Genomic DNA, 17,606 nt, shown 5'->3' with positions numbered 1-17,606 from the left:
AGTATAAGTTGAAAACATTTAGGATTTTTCTACCTGTTATTAGCCAAGAAAAATATGTATAATAAAAATGTATTTGCATATACACATGGGATTTAAAATGGCTTATGTGCTATTGGAAGGCTCACCATTCTAATAGGAGAGTCCTTAACAATGCTGGGTGAGAGGGGGAGGCGGGGTGATGATTCAGGCACTGAAGGAAGTGGAAAGTGGGCTGGTTAACTGTACAGAAGCAAAATAAAGTGCTGAGCAGGTGATAAAATTGCAATTAAGAGCTGCAAATTCTAATCTCTGAGCAAATTAGGAAAGATATGTAAATCCAGAGATGTCAAGATATCAACAAAAGACAACATTTTATAAGTGCCATAAAATATTATAAATTGCCACCTTATTCATAAATTTATCAAAAAAAATCATATAATCTGAAATTGCTTCTACTTATAAAACTTAAATGTTCATCATAACACCTAAACAATTTATGTAATATTTCAATTTGAACACTGTATGCATTAAATATAACTTTAAGTGATATTCTGATAGTCTCAAACTCACATTTGATGTTTACTATATACATGTATACTACTCCAAGACTTTCCAGTTTCCTTACATTCAGAATTATATTAAATGAAAAGAATATATGACAGAGAGCAACAATTCCTCCCAAACAACATCAAATAAAAGTAAGCTTACCAAATATTGCTAGATTAATGCCCTGAGCTCTAAGAAGTAGGAAACTATTTAAATATTACTGTCATCTAGCTGTCTCTCTCCAATTACATTACACCACTCTTGTCCAAGACACCATTTTCTTAACTGATCTCCTAGTGACCTTTGATTCTCCAATGTTCTGGATGTTGCAGCCAGAGTAATCTTTTAAAAACACACATCTAATTAGGTCACTCTACTGTAAAAATCTTTTAAGCCTTGCCCTCTCATTGCCCTTATAAAGGACCAGACCAGAGCCTACAAAACTACGTGATCTAAGTCTCATCTTTCATGGCCCACAAGCCTTCTTTTAGGTCTTCAACAATAGCTTGGGGGCAATTCTCAAAGAAAACTAACACAGGAAATAAAGTCAGAATACTTTACCAACACATTCAACTATACTGACCTGTGAGGGAGAATACCGAACCGTAAATAAATAGCCATGAGTCCTATTCCTGATTCTTTGTGTAAATTAAATTTCTTCTCAATTACCTCATCTCTAAAGAAAGGAGACCGGCCCAAAAGATCTCTAAGGATCCTCAAGTTCTTCAACTCTATAATTCTTTCACCACTTATTTTACATGGCGATTTCAGATTCAAGGGTTCTACCCCAAGCTCTACACTGATGTGGTGCATCAACATTAAGTTCAACTATTTTCTTTTTAATTCAGTGTGTGCAATGAGGCACTTTTGGGAACTAACTATTTCTCCAATTTCAAGTCTAGTTACCCTTTTTGATGGCTGTCCTTTGGTTTACCTTTGTTAAAAGCAACAGTGCCATATGTGTCCCCACCATTCCAATACCACTGCGTGGAAAGCTCCATGTCAGACTCAACTTATTTATCTTACTAGAGTAACATCTGAATAGGTCAGTGTGTTCTGCTAGTAATGGCAAGCAAGTAATTTAGAAGATTATAATCCTAAAAATGCAGTCAATCTAGCAAAGAAATGTACCGTCTATTTGGTTTCCTGTCATACACAGTGGGAAGAAGCTTGTTAGTAGATAGAAATGGTTTATTACGCTCTGAAATTTTGCAATGATGAAAACAGTTGCTTAAGCTACTAATTATGAATAAGTTCTTAATTTAATATTTAGAAGTCACTGAGTAATTTAAATTGTGTTGAATTTGCTAATAATATCATCTACACCTTTAAATTCTGAACCAAGTATGTAATTACCCCAAAATGTCCTGCCAGACAAAACATATTTTGAGAATTTTGTTGGTTTACTGTCCACCTGTGTTTATCCATGGATTATGAACCTGTCTTATAATAAAGAAAAATTTAAGAATGAAATAGACTAAATACCTGAACATCTAGAAAAGTTTGAGTAGCATCATCAATTTCCATTACTTAAATTTTTTGTATGTTATAGTGATAAAAAACAAAGAATTGGCTTTTTAGGATAAACTATAACTTATAAATCAGTGTCATGTAATATATATTATTGAAAATATTTTTTGGCTAGATCCTTATTTTCCCTGTTTTATTTTCATTTTGGTTTACTTATAGAAATGACTGCCTATAAAGTTAATCACTCAAAATATGGTTAAAAAAATAAGTTAGTACACTTAAGTATATCTTAATATTAAACATTATTTCACTCATTTGTTTCTTTCCCATTGAGAAAAAACAAAAAAAATCTCAAATTTTAGTTAATGATTTTGTTACATAAGCCATCCAACTTTTAGCCATTTCTTCCTTAACAAAAAAATGTATTGAAAAAATACACATAATAAACTCTATTAACACTTCTATTAATTAACATGTCCATATTTTGAGAGTATAATGAAAACTGACATTTACAATGAGAGTCCCAAGGCAATGCAAGACTTGGGAGTATTAACAAAATAAAATACATTAACTAAACTTGAGGATTATAGTTGTCTGCCACTGCATTCAAATGCTCAGAAAAGCAGCCAATCTTTGGATGATGGCATGTATGGTAAATTGCAATGAAAATAAATGCTACATTATTTCTCTTTTGCTTTCTGTCTTTTGATATGTTTTGGAATAGATTATACTTGTACATGTTACAACATTCAAAAGGTAAAGACCAACACAGAATGAAAAGTCAGTCTCCTCCCCACCCCATCCCCACTCACAGTATTCTCCTTCCCAAAGGCAATCTCTATTACTAGTTTCTTGTCTATCTTATATGAACTATATGAGATGTTGTGTTACATATACAATAATTATGTGTATTTTACACAAGTGCTATTTACTATATATTCTGTTCTACACATATTTTTTTTCTACAAAATATATTTGAAGCTTCTTCCACATAAGTCTATAACAAGGAGCCTTCATCTTTTTAATGACTCCTTAATGTTCCACTGTACAGATGTACAAAAATATACCTAGTCCTTATCAATGAATATTTGAATAGTTTTTTTCTATTATAAACAATGATGTAAAGAATATCCTTGTATATACATTATCTGCACACATGCAACTTTATTTGTAGGATAAATTCCAAGAGATGGAATTCTTGGGTAAAGCCCATGCCATGTACATTTAAACATTTTAAAGTCTATTAATTTACACTTTCTGCAGCAGATTCTATTTGCAGTTTCTTATGAATGAGAGTCACGTGTTTGCATAAGTTTAAAATCATTTATATTTCCTTTTCTGTTAACTGTTTATCTCCTTTGCCCATTATTCAACTGGGTTACTGCCTTGTTTTTAAAAATCTTTTAGGAAACTCTTTTATATATTAAGACTACTAGCACCTTGCCCATTACAAGAGTTGGAAATTGTTCTCCCAGTTTGTCATTCATCTTTAATTTTGCTCGTATTTTTCTTTATATGCAGAATGTTTTTAATGTTGTCAGATTCATATATCTTCTCTTTTATGACTTCTGGGTTTGGGATCATACTTAGAAAGGCTTTATGACTTCAGGGTTAAACAAATATGTATTTCTCTCACATTTTCTGATGGCAATTTTATCATTTCTTTCTTAATGCTTACATCTTTGATCTCTGTGGAATTAATTTTGGTACTCGATGTGTTGGCATACTTTTTTCAAATGACCACCATGGGTTAAACACCATTTTACTGAGTAATCCATCCTCCACTGATTTGAAATGCTACATTTCTCATATGTTAAATTTCCTAGTGCCTTTGGATTTATTTCTGGACTTCCTATTTGGTTTTAATACTATGATTTTTAAAAAATGTAGAAAGAATTTATAGCAAACTGAAACAGAAAAGTATATTATGTTGTGTCATAATTATAGAAATTATAAAATACAGATAAAAATAATTATTTCTCCTTGTCTTAACTCTTACTTGTTAATTCATTTACCTATCCCCTCATCCTTGGCACATACTTCCTTTCTTTAAGGAGAAAGTTTCCAAGTATCTAGCTAAGAATTTTCCTTGCTTTAACCCAAAGAGATTTCTTTTCCCCATCTTGGGTGAAGCAACTCCAATTAATTAATTACACCATGTAGCTTCAGAGAAATTTCTTCTTGTCCCTTTTATTTCAACTTGACAGGTCAAAGTAGGATCGAGTCCATTTAGCAAGCTATCTAGAATCACAGGTTGATGTCCCATACTCAAAAAGTACACAGCCAATGTTTTTCTGCAGCCTGGATAACTTTATTTGCTTTATTCCTTTTTAACTATATACTGGACTCAAATCTCTGAATATCTACATTCATTCACTCTGAGAATATTTCAGCATCATACTCTAGGCAAATCCTTTCCCTCAGATCATGTCCCCACTGCTGGCAACTAGCATATTTTAAAACAAATCCAATAACTTTCAACGAAGTTGTACAAAGAACAGTCAGTCAATGCTGTCAGTCTAAGATCTCTTGTTTAAAAAAGTCTCATTCTGAACTATATGCCAAACAGAGATCTCATTCTCCTATCATGCATATTTGTGGCTGGGATATGGTGAACTAGCTGAAAGTCATCAGGGACAAATCATTGACTCACCACTCTGGTTTACTTCCTGTTATCACACAGAGTCCTCTTAAAGATTATATTACTGTTGTACAGTCTAAGAAATAGTCATCCCAAAGGCTGGTATGGATTGCAAATAAACTCTAGGAGTCCATTTACTAGCTTATTGGAAATCAAGGTTAATTTAAACACATCTAAATATGTGAATTCTATATTTAGAATCATATTTAAAGTCATATGGAAAACTAGGAAAACCAAGTTCAAGAAAAATACTTAGCAGCTCAGTGTATGTGAATGGAAGTTAGTGTTCTTTAAGTTTACATTTTAATGTTGTAACAAGAATAAATGTTCGTATGCATATTTTCAGTTATAAAAAAAATTCCAATTATATAAAGCCTTAGAAATTAAAATATGCAAATGCAGAATGGCCAATATCAGTAACAAATGAGCTATGGATATCCTCATTATAAAAAAAATCAAATGACCATATTTATTTCTGTGAAAACCACAATGAAAGAGCTCCTAATCTTTTTTCTTCTCAAGTTGTAAAAAGGTTTAAGATATTCTTAATAGAGAAAACACATCACAATCAACCTCTACAAATTCAGCCATGCTGTAGTTAATGATGCTTAGTAATAACCTTTCTTGATTTGATTATAATAAAATGAATTACTATAGTTAATTTTTTGAGGGATTTATTTCCTAGGCTTATCCATAAAATGATAACCTGCCTTAAAAAATATACATGTATATATATATCTAACACCCAAATATGTGGCACCACAAAATGCTGATTAATAGCCATAAAAAAAATGACACATTCCCATTCATTAACCATGGCTAAAGGACTGCCGTGACTTGTTGGCAGTTTCCATAGGAAAAAAAATCTGTAAGTAGTAGAACAAATTCATTCTGAACAAAAAAATTTAAAAGGTGGGAAAATGCAGCACTAATCCTACTGTTATCTATACTAGTAACAATTCCTTCAAAGATTAGGCATGTCAGAGGAAAAATGTAATATGAGTAAAGTGTCAGTCATTTTGTTATTACTTCTAAGTATTATTCAAAATAACAAAATCCCATCTCTAGGATTTCACAGTAATATCAAAATGTATATGACAGAACCATAGCCTTTTCCAAATAAGATATAAAGCAGGATATCTATGTTATTATCCACCAACTTTCCCATCACGAAACATAAATAGAGAATAGTTAATAAAGGTATTTGGGGCATTTGCTTGATTTCCTCATACTCAGACTGACATGTGTGAGGAAACTGGGACACATGGAACCAAGGTCTTTAGAACATGAAAATGTCTCCTAGAGCTGGTAAATACGGAAGCCTATCTTCAGCAGTCTGTAGAAGACAGCAAGAAATGAAGAGAAACAAGAAAATAATGCCAAATTACATTTTTCAAAGTTGGGAGAATGTCATACATTTATTTCACTGATTCCTTCCTGCTTACCTCTAAGCCACTAACATGAACCTCTTTGAGTTGTCATTCTATCAGGATGCCCAGGATGCTGAAATATTTCTTACTATAAGCACAAAACTTAGTTTTCACCACACTTTATAAATAAAGGATCTCATTTTCTTGTATATGTTTATTTTCAGATTCCAACAAATTTCAACAAAATTATCAGAAGCAAGTTACAAACTCATTTATCATGTTTTAAGACTGAAAATGAGTTTAAGAGTGGAACTAGCACTGGCAATATATAAAATAATTTAATATAAAATAAATCTGAAACTAAGCAGGAGATTTTTTTTTTTAGTAGCAAAATTAGGTTGTATGTGGTCTCGGTTTTTATGTTATTAAAAATATTTTTTTTCAACTTAATGTAACCTCTACTACTACTTTTTTTTCTAAGAATATGCACAGGTAACATTTTTTTTAGCTTTTAAAAAAGCAAAAATGGTGTTTAATAAGTTTGTGGTATTCCTGTCTTTTAAAAAAAAGTTACTAAAATTAGTCCTACAAATTCTGAAAAATAAAATGGAACACCTGTGAACTGTACTAATATTAGTTTCATTTTTTAGAGAGGGTATCCATTTAGCTCCCACAGTTTTACAAATATAAAAGTAATAAAAATAATATCCTATCATCATTTCAATTTGTATCATGCACTACAAATAGGCTATGAAATAAAAATGAGAGGTAATAAATCTCTTGAGTTTTCATCCAAGTAACTTTAAAATTTTATGCAAAAAAGGAATTCCTATATATTTTCTAAACTAGAAGTATTTCATATTTATAGCATTTTTCTTAGAAAAATCACTTACTAAAACAATCAGGACCCTGTGCAAGGTTTTTCAGTAATTAAATGCTAATCATAATCCTCAACTGGAAATATTCTCCTGTTGAAAACTCCAATAAAGAAATTGTGATGCTAATTATATTGTATAAGAAAATAACTTTGACTTGAATTCGAATGCTGACTATAAGCTTCCACTAATTATAGATAATGTAGCACCTTTGAAAATAAATTTAGAATTGCAAATTCTATAAAAAGAACTATAACCTATCTTCATTAAAGAAAAGAAAGTCAAAAAGAAAAATTTAGTGAAACATTCTGTACCATCATGCAGAGAATTGCCAGGTCTTTTCTAGAATATACAATGGCTTCGAGTCTTTCTTGGATGGAAGATAGCAATAGGCAATATATAAGATGCCATATATCTGCAACACATATAACTAATGAAAATCAAAATGCAAAAGACATAAGGAATGCTAAAAAGTCAACAATAACAACAAAATACAACCCAAGAAAAAATTAATAAAGATACAAACAGGCATTAGAGAGAAGAGTACACACAAATGGCCATTAAACATATGAAAATATCCTCAACCTCATTAGAAATCAGGAATATACAAAAACAAATCTAAAGAGACAGCATTTTCCAACTAGTGATTGCCAAACCTTAAAATTTAGATGACAGCAAGTGGTTGTAATTTCTACTCTGCTGGTAAAACACAAAATGGTTTTAGCAAACAACTTGGCATTAGCCAGTAAAGCAGAAAATATGTACACTTAATATTCTATGCCTAAGAATACTTCCTAGAAAAATTTTTTTTGCAGGTAAGTCAGGAAACATGTATAAAAATGTTTAATGCAGCATTTTAACAATAAACAAATAAAAATAAGCTAAATATCCATCAGTAGATGAACAAGTAAATTCTGATGTACTCATACCATGAAAAACTATACAGCGGTGAAAAATGAATTAAGAACAGCCACAGACATCAATATGGGTAAATCTCAAAAACATAAAGTTGCATCAAAAAAGCAAGCTGCAGAAGCACACACACAGTATAATTCCTTTCAAATAAAATGTAAAAGCATGCAACAAAAAAGTTATTATGGGATATGTATATATGTGTTTTGGGAGGCAAGATGTGGAAGGGTATACCTTCTATGAAGGAATCATAGACACAAAAAGGACAGTTACCTACATGGAGACACAGGGAATGCAGCCAGGGAGGTATGCATAGGGGCTTCAAAAGTAAGGGTAATGTAGGTTTCTTAATCTGGGTAGCAGATACATATATGTTCATTGTGTTAATATTCTATGCTTTTCATAGAAAATAACTATATATACTATAAACATCTATCAAAGTTTTCCCAATTTTAATTATTGAAAAAAGGAGTCCTTGTTCTTGAAAACTGTGGAAAGCAATGATGTAAAGCAGAAACAGACGATAGGCACAATGCGACCAGAAGAGCAAAGCAGGTACTTCAACCCTGAGAAGGTATATGAGCCAATTAAACAACTACATTAGCACATCAACTACATGGGATGGAACTTGAGCAGAAGTTGATTAATTTAAGTAACAATCGAGGAAGTTACATGAAAGAGGAGTATTTTAAAAAAATACCTGATTGTCTGCTCTTATGGAAAATGTTAAGGTTGTCTTTGACCTGGCTTCTGAACTCTCTGCTCTGCCACCTACTGGCTTATTGAACCTGTGCAATTTGTTCACTTCTGGCTTCATTCAGTTTCCTTTCGTACAGACTAAGAGTGATAATATCTATCAGATAAGGTTCTTCTGGGTCAAATGAGAAAAGCAAAGTACGTGACACATGAAGATGCTCAATAAATGCAAATCCAATTTGAAGACAAGTTGAATCAGATCTAATCAGAGTGATAATCACAGAATGTTGTTTAAGAAATGACCCACAGAACACCCAAGTGCCTTACTAGGGCTTCAAAGACAGACAACTTTTATACAAATGGCCCTCACCTTGAAAAAGATGACTTAATATTTCTAATGTCTCTTAAGCAAAAAAAAACGAAGTTAAATTTCTATTTCCTTCTTCCCAGCATAAGAATATCTAAAGAACCATAGTGTATAAATACACTCTACATGTGCACTTTTCAACTGAAAAACTAGATCCTAAAATGTTAAAAAGTTAAATTTAAAAGGAAGTGCTCTTCACCGCCATGTGAAATGTTCTTTAAAATTCTAATAAATTTATCAACAGTAGCACGTCAAGTACATTTTAAAAGCAGTTCAATATTGCTATACCATGCACAGAATACACATTAAAATGTACAAGAATGTTGTTGTATCAGCACTGACCGTAAAATAGTCTAAGAGTAGATGGTTCTCGAACACAGTTATTTCTCAGTATTACTGTGGAACCAGCTTTTAAATGGTATTATTAAAAATGTTATAATCGTATTATTTAAAATCTACATGAGTTTAATCAACATTTGTATCAAATAACACAGAATTTTGATCCTTTAAGTTAATAACCCACACATTATTACTATTAGACTGAAAGCTGCCCCCTCTAAAAAAGAAAAAAACAAAACAAAACCCAAAACAAGTCATATTTGTTAAGATCAATTGTTTCCCACAGGCTGCAAAAGTTAAAGTTTCCCTCCTAAATTCTCCTACTAGAATTTCTGCCAAACAATTCTCTTTCCTCACTATATCTGTATTTTTTTATAGTTGTGCTATATGTTATAAGCATGCATCTATTTTTATAACTGTACTATTTTATCAGTCATATATGATCAAAATGCCTTTTTAAAATTAACCTTTAAAAGTTTTTCTTGGCTGCAATTATACAAATCATACTGGTTGCAAAATTAAAAAGCAATTATAAACTAACACTGACCAAAGTGAGAAATCAAGGATTATGGAGGAACTAGAACCAAAACTAGTACTGGAGGCAAAAATGGGAAATATCCAAATACTTATTAACATGAGAGCTGTAATCAAGGACAATCCCCTGTCATTTTTAACTCATGCTAAATATAAAATTCTATACAAATACGAAGATCCAAAAATGAAATCATAAATGTATTCTAATAGTATATGTAAACTAGTTCTGCTCTTTACAAAATCATAGATTCCAATGCTACACCATTAGCTGCACTCAGAAATCTGGTCTAAATACTCAACACAAATAATGAAACTGCTATGAACTCAAAATTAATAAGTGTTATTAATGAAACTTTATACACACAATACTAAACTTACTTAAATTTGGAAAGAAGATTCCTTGATGAACATGCTAGTCCTAGTTTAAAATAGGATAATTCAAAATTTAAAATGTATTTTAAGGCTTTTGGTACCAATACCATCGTATGACATTTAAGTTCTTTATGCTGTATTTGACAACTCAAAAATGATTATTCCATTTGAAAGGCAGGAGTGAACTGAAGATAGATTAATCATTAGGTCAAAGTTGAGTTATTTCGAACATATTAAATAAAAAGAAATATTTGCATTTGAAGAAGTAGGTTAAAGGTTACCTAGGATATATTATAAGGGAAATTAAATTATAAATCAACTCATAAACAGCTTGTGTCTTTCTTTTAAAAACCATCAAACTCTCTGCAGTTGAGAATCCCACATTGAGGATTCTCCATACGGGGGAACAAAAGCTAGGCAGACTAAGGCCCAGCATTACTTAAACTGAAAACTCAGGGACGTATTTTAATTGTTAATATGAGCAAGTTAACAGCTGCATGAGCATCAGTCTTGAGGGTGGATTTTTTGGTGACCTGTGTTGTCACCTGCAAACACAGTGCTTCTTACCCTCTAGTTACTTCGTACTCACTGTACCTGGCGATTGTGCAGTTGTTCTGAAGTATAACGGGGAAGCAAAGAGATTCAAATAAAAAGTGTCACCTTATGACTACCCCAATCAACACTTTAACTCTCTATCTAATATCTCCTTCCAACTTAGCAGACACTGTGTCTTGTGAAGGCTGAACTTGTAAATATAGTAAGAACACATTTAAATGGCTGAGAACCTGTTGGGTGGCCAAAATCCTTGAAGCTTTCAGGTCAAGGGGCCAAGTAGCTCTATATTTTTAACTGGGCAGGTTTCTATGGAAAGACAGTGATGTCATTAAGCACCTGGGGCACAAAACTATGAGTTCTTTAAGTAATGTAGCAGTTTATATGTAATAGAAAATAGAATATAAAGTCCTTGTTTAAACTTTTTAAATGACTCCCAGTTTTTCTTGACCTGGCCTGAAGTTTCAGGGGTTTTCATAAACACCTGCTTTTATGCATGAATTTCTCCTTTCAAACCCTCAGCAAGTATCTAACCACTAAACCACAGATAACTATTTACACAAACAGGTCATTTTTAGCTCCTGGGCTCTGTAATATCACCCACGAATGTCCTTTTAAGCCTTTTTTTTTTTTTTTTTTTTCAAGAGGAATGAGGCAACTAGTTGGTGGTGGAAGTTGTGGCTCTCCAAGTGCCATAATTAAATTTCTGGGCACTTTTCCCATTTCCACTGCTAAAAGACTGAAGGATTAGAGGAATAGGAAAATCAGTATCCTGCTTGGGTAAGGAGATAAACACGTTAGTTTAGTTGGTGGTGTTTTCCCTCAATGGGCTCTCGCACCGACGGCTCTTCACTTCCGAAATTTAACTTGATTAAACCTTAGGGAAGGAGATATTCATGAAAGAGAAACTAATTTCTGCATCTGAAGAATGAAATGACTGCTCTAGATGACCCTTAATATCCCTTAGAGCTCTAAGTCTATAAAAGAACAATAATATTCTGAATCGAAAATTTATGTATCTTATAAGAAAATGTTGCATTTAAAAAACAATCCTTATAAGCAAACTAAAAAGACAAATGACAAACTGGAGGAAAACATATACAAACTATAATACAGAAAAGAAGTTTACAATCCTAAGATATAGAACATTTACAGGAAAAGTGGGCCAGAAATAAGGTCTTAACTTTATGAAAAGATGCTCTACCATGTGTACGAAAAACAAAGATTACAACTAGAACAAGATTCCAATTTATACCTCTAAAATGGGCAAAAATCTCAATAACATATCTATCTTACTGAGGACCTGTAGGGGAGCAGACACTGTCACGCATTACTGGTGGAAATACAAAATGATACAACATCTATGAAGGAGAATTTAATGATACATAACAAAATTACATATGCATTTATCTTTGACTCATGAATCCCAGTTCCAAGAATCTCTCTCAAAGACATTCAGGCAAAAATATCTATACACGCACAATTATCTACTATAGAAGTATTTGTATTAGCAGAAGAGAAGAAATAATATAGATGACCATCAATAAGGAAAAGGCTAAAAAGCAATGGTACAGTCATATAATGGAGTACTATACAGCTGTACAAAAGGAATGTGGACCATCTCTACATAATGTTATGCAATGCTCTCCAAAATAAACTATTACGTAAAAAAGGGTATAATAAACTATGTATATTATAATGACATTTATCTAAGAAATTGGAAGGAGATATGAATATCTAGTCTAAAAAATAATAGCATAAACCTAAAAAATTTTTTTAAAAAGCAGTTACTTATAGAAGGAGTATGAAACACAGGGTGGGTAGATCAGTAACAGAAGCCAAACTTTTCTGAATGTTCCGTTTTATAAATGTGACTTGGGAAATATGCAAGGTATGCTGGAGCTAGCTTGTACTGTTTCTTGGTAAATGTTCTGATGTTTTACAAGCTAGATGTATTTACCTTGGTAGCTCGAAATTGGCTATGGTGGGAGTATCTGCTCCATGGATATCAACAAATACATCTCCCTCATTCCCAAGCAACTTAAACATTTATCAGCATACCAAAGGAACAGTAAATTGAGAGGGTAGCATTAGTACACTGAAATAAGTTATTTCAACTGACTTTAAACATGGTAATTTGACTATATAGCTCTAGTGGTAACACGAAAAGAATTACAAAAATAATCCTTAATTGTTTCCAATACTGTGGTGTGAATTTCGGTGTTGTTATTGAGTATTAAGAAATAAAGCAAATGAATAACTTCAACATCGTCATGAGAACTGGGATTTTTAGCATGGAACTAAGGAGCTACACATACAAATTTGAGGTCATTATGTATACATCCAGGGGGCCTAAAAGTGAACTACATGCATCAGTATGAAGTTATGATGTCTTTCATAGTTAACTAACATTACATGAACAAACTTCCTAACTTTGTCCACAATGACCTCCCTCCCTCGGACCCAGACACACACACTGTGGTCTCTAATCTCTATTTCCCATAAAAGGAACCAAGACTCCCTGATTAGAGATTTGGGCCAGGAAAAGTGCAAAATACTAGAAGAAAAATAAGCTATAAAAGATTACTGAAATGTCAAAACGATTCATGAGCTGATATTATAAAGTGCCTGCTGAGCAACGATGGGGAAAACTCTGAGCAATAATAAGAATAATAACTGCCATGATCGAAACACATAAGACATGTTTAAATCCATGAGTTTATAATGATACTCAAACACCCTCCTACGCCACTTCTGGAGGATGCCAGGAAACAAGCTTATTGTTTTAAATATTGATGAAGGTATTTATCTGCTTTTTCTATACTACCTGTACTTCAGGGTAACTACATAGTTAATGAAGGAGTGTTTTTCTTTGTAGAAATGTTCTAGCTAATAAACAAAGGCAGAATAGAATCAATGTCTAGGTAATGATCAATGCCTACTAACATCACAGAAAGAGAGACAACCAACAAGGAAAGGCCTTCTGATTGAAATACACACCACTGCCAATAAAGTATTTCTGCTAAAAAAGTATTTGTGTGAAAAGTGAGTGAGTGAGTGTGTGTATCTCAAACCTGAATGAGATTGAATCTCTAGATCTAACTACCAATTTACAAGAAATAAAAGGCACAGAAAAGTATTTTAAGTGATAAAATCCAAACTGTAAAAAATTGTAGGAGATAGATGACCTAGCTTTTCAACAAATAAACTGCAGAGGGAAAAAGAGACATGGATTAGAAACCTACATTTACAGGGACCTATCAATTAGGGATAATTCATGAACCTTATTTGAACAAACAATAAATCAATAAAAATACATATGAATATGTATTATGTGTGTATACATCTATACTATATATATGTTTGTGTGCAACTATGTTTATATTTGTATATTTACATATATGAAAATGTGTGTGTACAATGTGTGTATACACACATAATTGGGAAAATCTGAACATATACTAAAGCATTGAATAACATTAATAGTTAATTTCTTAGGTATGATGAAGATATTGTTTTAAAGAAAAAGGACTCTTTATCTTCTGGAGAAATATGCTAAAATATTCACAGGCGAATTGGTACAATATACGAGATTTGTTCAAAATATTGAGGAGTGGTGAATGGAAGAAAGATTGATTAGCAATGAGTTGAGAGTAGTTTGAGTTGCATGATGGGTATACAGGCATTCATTTTAACTATGCTCTCTATTTCTATAAAAGACATTTTCTATGATAAAGTTAGAAACCATATGAACAAAAACAACAGAAAATTATGTAGCTAATATTAACAAGCTGGTAATAGAATTGATATTGGACTAAGACATTCCAACTTAGGAATCCATGATGATCACCTGTGGAGCTTTTTCAAAATATAGACTCTGAACCAGCACTATCTTAATGAACCTCAAAGACTGAAGGAATCTGTAATATCCATGAGGACTGTGAAAGTAGGGAAAAGGTTGAGAACCACTGTTTAAATACCATAAAGGTATGGGCTTTATGGTATTTAATACGTTATTCACCTAGTTTTTATTTCCATGCCTGACACATAAGTAGTATTCAAGAAATAGCTGGTGAATTAATGAATGACCCCGGGAAGTGAAAATGAATAGGTGAGTTTAATAGCAGCTAAATGTTAGATGTGTAAAAACATCATTCATATTTAATATTAAAAAATCACTTAAGTTACTGAGTTTAAAAAGCATAGCTCTCTGTTTTAAGTGGAATGGGTTTTCATCATAAAGCCACAGACTAGTCACTTCAAACAGCTACAAGTAAACTCTGAGAATAAAAATAGTTTTAAATACACAATTGGGTGGGGTGTGGCTAGCAAATATTCTGATTCTACAATCTGTTTTGGACAAGACCATGCCTCTTATGTGACTAACAAAGCAAACAGTAGTCAGATTCTCTGTGCTGAAATAAGTACACTATTTGCAAAAAGGGTTGAACATCCAAGGCTTATTCAATAAAACACCACATTTTCCAAAGTCAAAGGGGGAATATAGAATGACAAATACCCACATATATTTACATATGCCCAAAAGAAGGCATATGACCACCTGGTATGGATTTTGTCTTTAATAAGTACTGAATGGAGCCAAGCCTACCCACTGTCTGACCATGGAGAACAGCAGAATACCTCAAGCACCAGAACAATCTAATTTTAACCCATTTCCCCTTTAGAAAAAAAAAAAAAACGGCATTAATTTAACATCACGCGTAGGAATGCTCCGTTTTCTAGGATTTGATTTGACATTTTCAGCGATCGAGAATTACTATATTTTGTAAATGGAAACATCACTACTAAAAACACAATGCTATAAATAGAATGACGTCATTTGTTTCCAAAGACTATTGATATACTAGAGCAATGAAAGAATAACAATAAAAGCAAAATACTTTGTGGCAAACTTTGGGGGTAAAGTTAGGGCTGTAATCCGCGAGTTATCTTACGGTAAACGCTGCTGGTCCAAGTGCCACCAGCGAGTATTCTCAGGGCAAACGAGAAATGGGTTAAAGCTGGGAGGAGCTTAAAAACCTTGTCCAATTTTGCATTGCATTGATGAAAAAAACAGACACCTAGAAAGATTATAGTGAAAATCTCTGAAAATAGTTAGAGTAGCCACTGCTGAACAGTTTATGCAGATGTACAATGGTACCTATGAAGAGCTGAGAATTAATCTAACTTTCAAATGCATGTTATCTAAAGGGTATCAATCTCAATAACAAATAAGTGTGTGTGTGTGTGTATAACCATACATACGCATAAAAATACTAGAATATGTATTTCAAATATTCCTTTCAAAACAAATTCTTCGGCCTAGCATTCAAGAGCATCCATAATGTTACTCCACCTACTTTTCTAAAATCTTGTCCAAATGAACCATAAGCAGATGGAAGCTGGCCATTTTCTCTTACTTACCTTTTGTGGTCTCTTACAGACACAGTGGAGTACAGATTATCATAACAAAAGCTATTCCATAATTTCCAAATGATGGAAGAATGATTAGAATACAGACTTTCCGATTATTTTAATATCACTTGAAGTGACATAAAGCCACATTTCATGTGTATCTATGAGTATTATATAAAGAGATATTTGACAATGTAGATTTTTAATATGGCAACCAATAAAAGATTTAAAAATGAGAGTTAAGAGAACAGAATGGGAGGCAGTGAGATGTTATCCATTTACATTTCTACAAGGTGCTATACAAGGCTTTGTTTAAAAGACACAAAATTGTATGCGAGGGAAAAGAAAAATAAACTTTTATTTAAATTGTCCGCTAGTCAATTATTTCAATTACTGACCAATCCTGAGTCCTTACCATTTTAATTCGACAGAGATAAAAAAAAAAAAGGTATGTCTGTGCCTGTATGTGAAATGCTCCTTCTCACCTACTTCAACTGTATAGTTGATCTGATTTAGCTCCAAAAGTACATAAAATAAGATACAAATTTTGGCCTCTCAACTTACTATCTTTAGTAGATTCTTTAAGATGCTAAAACTGATTTTAAGAGTCTCCTAGCATTGTTAAAGAGAATACTAACCATTGAAAATGACAATGATAATGTTTACCTTCATCTTTGAGGAAAAAAGTATTTCTAATTGGGCTGATTCGAGATCCCTGAAGGAAATGACAAGGTAAGACAATGATAATTTTAAAAAAGCTGAAAGCAAAGTTTGAAGAATCTTTTCCTTTTGAAATGAACACAACGATCTTGTTTAAAGAGACATAACATGACATTATCAACTTAAGGGTTTTGCAATTTGTACTGCAACACTAAAGTAAAATCCAAAATTAAGCAATAAAATCTTTAGAAGTCATTTACTGAACATAGTATATAGTGCTATAAACTAACTAAATCCTTTGAGGTAATTATATTGCTAACTATCAACTTCATGGATGTCTTGCCTCTGTCTGGAAAAACTGAAATATTTACTACGAAAAAATTTTTGAAATATTTGTTATCATATTTAAAATCTCTTATTAACTTCTGAAGACTTATACTAAAATACAAAACAGCATACCTACATTTTCACCACTGCATTTCAATCTCAAGCCTAAAAATAAGGAAGAATTGGGGTAAGCTATTTTCATAAACATTTAAAAATGTCAGTGGACACATTGATGGCTTTATGTAATAATGGAGGAATTTAGATGCTGGTTTAAATCCACACCCCCCTCCAAAAGACATCTCCCCCTACTTTTATATACTAACAAATATTTTCAACCAAATAACACAAGAATGTGCTTTTTAAAAATATAAAGGGGGTAGTATCATCACATCATGAACTAACCTAAACATCTGACTAATAACTTCTAAAATAAAATCACAGAAAAAGATGGTGCATGGTTAAAACTATTAATATATATTTAAGACAAAGAGTTTATTTTTCAATAAGAAAACAAGGAAAAAAGACAGCCCAACCTGATTTTGTTTGTCTGC

General features: G+C 32.3%; 1 protein-coding gene across 2 annotated transcripts in view; it reads right to left on the bottom strand.

Moving 5' to 3' along the window:
* NT5DC1 (5'-nucleotidase domain containing 1) overlaps window positions 1–17,606 on the bottom strand; it is a 110,692-nt gene that overhangs the window by 69,136 nt on the left and 23,950 nt on the right. The window lies entirely within an intron of this gene.

The sequence above is a fragment of the Pteropus alecto genome, unplaced genomic scaffold, assembly GCF_000325575.1.
Source record: "Pteropus alecto unplaced genomic scaffold, ASM32557v1 scaffold79, whole genome shotgun sequence".
NCBI lineage: Eukaryota > Metazoa > Chordata > Mammalia > Chiroptera > Pteropodidae > Pteropus > Pteropus alecto.
Note: the sequence above shows the minus strand (reverse complement) of the source record. Positions and strands in the feature narration are given on the sequence as shown.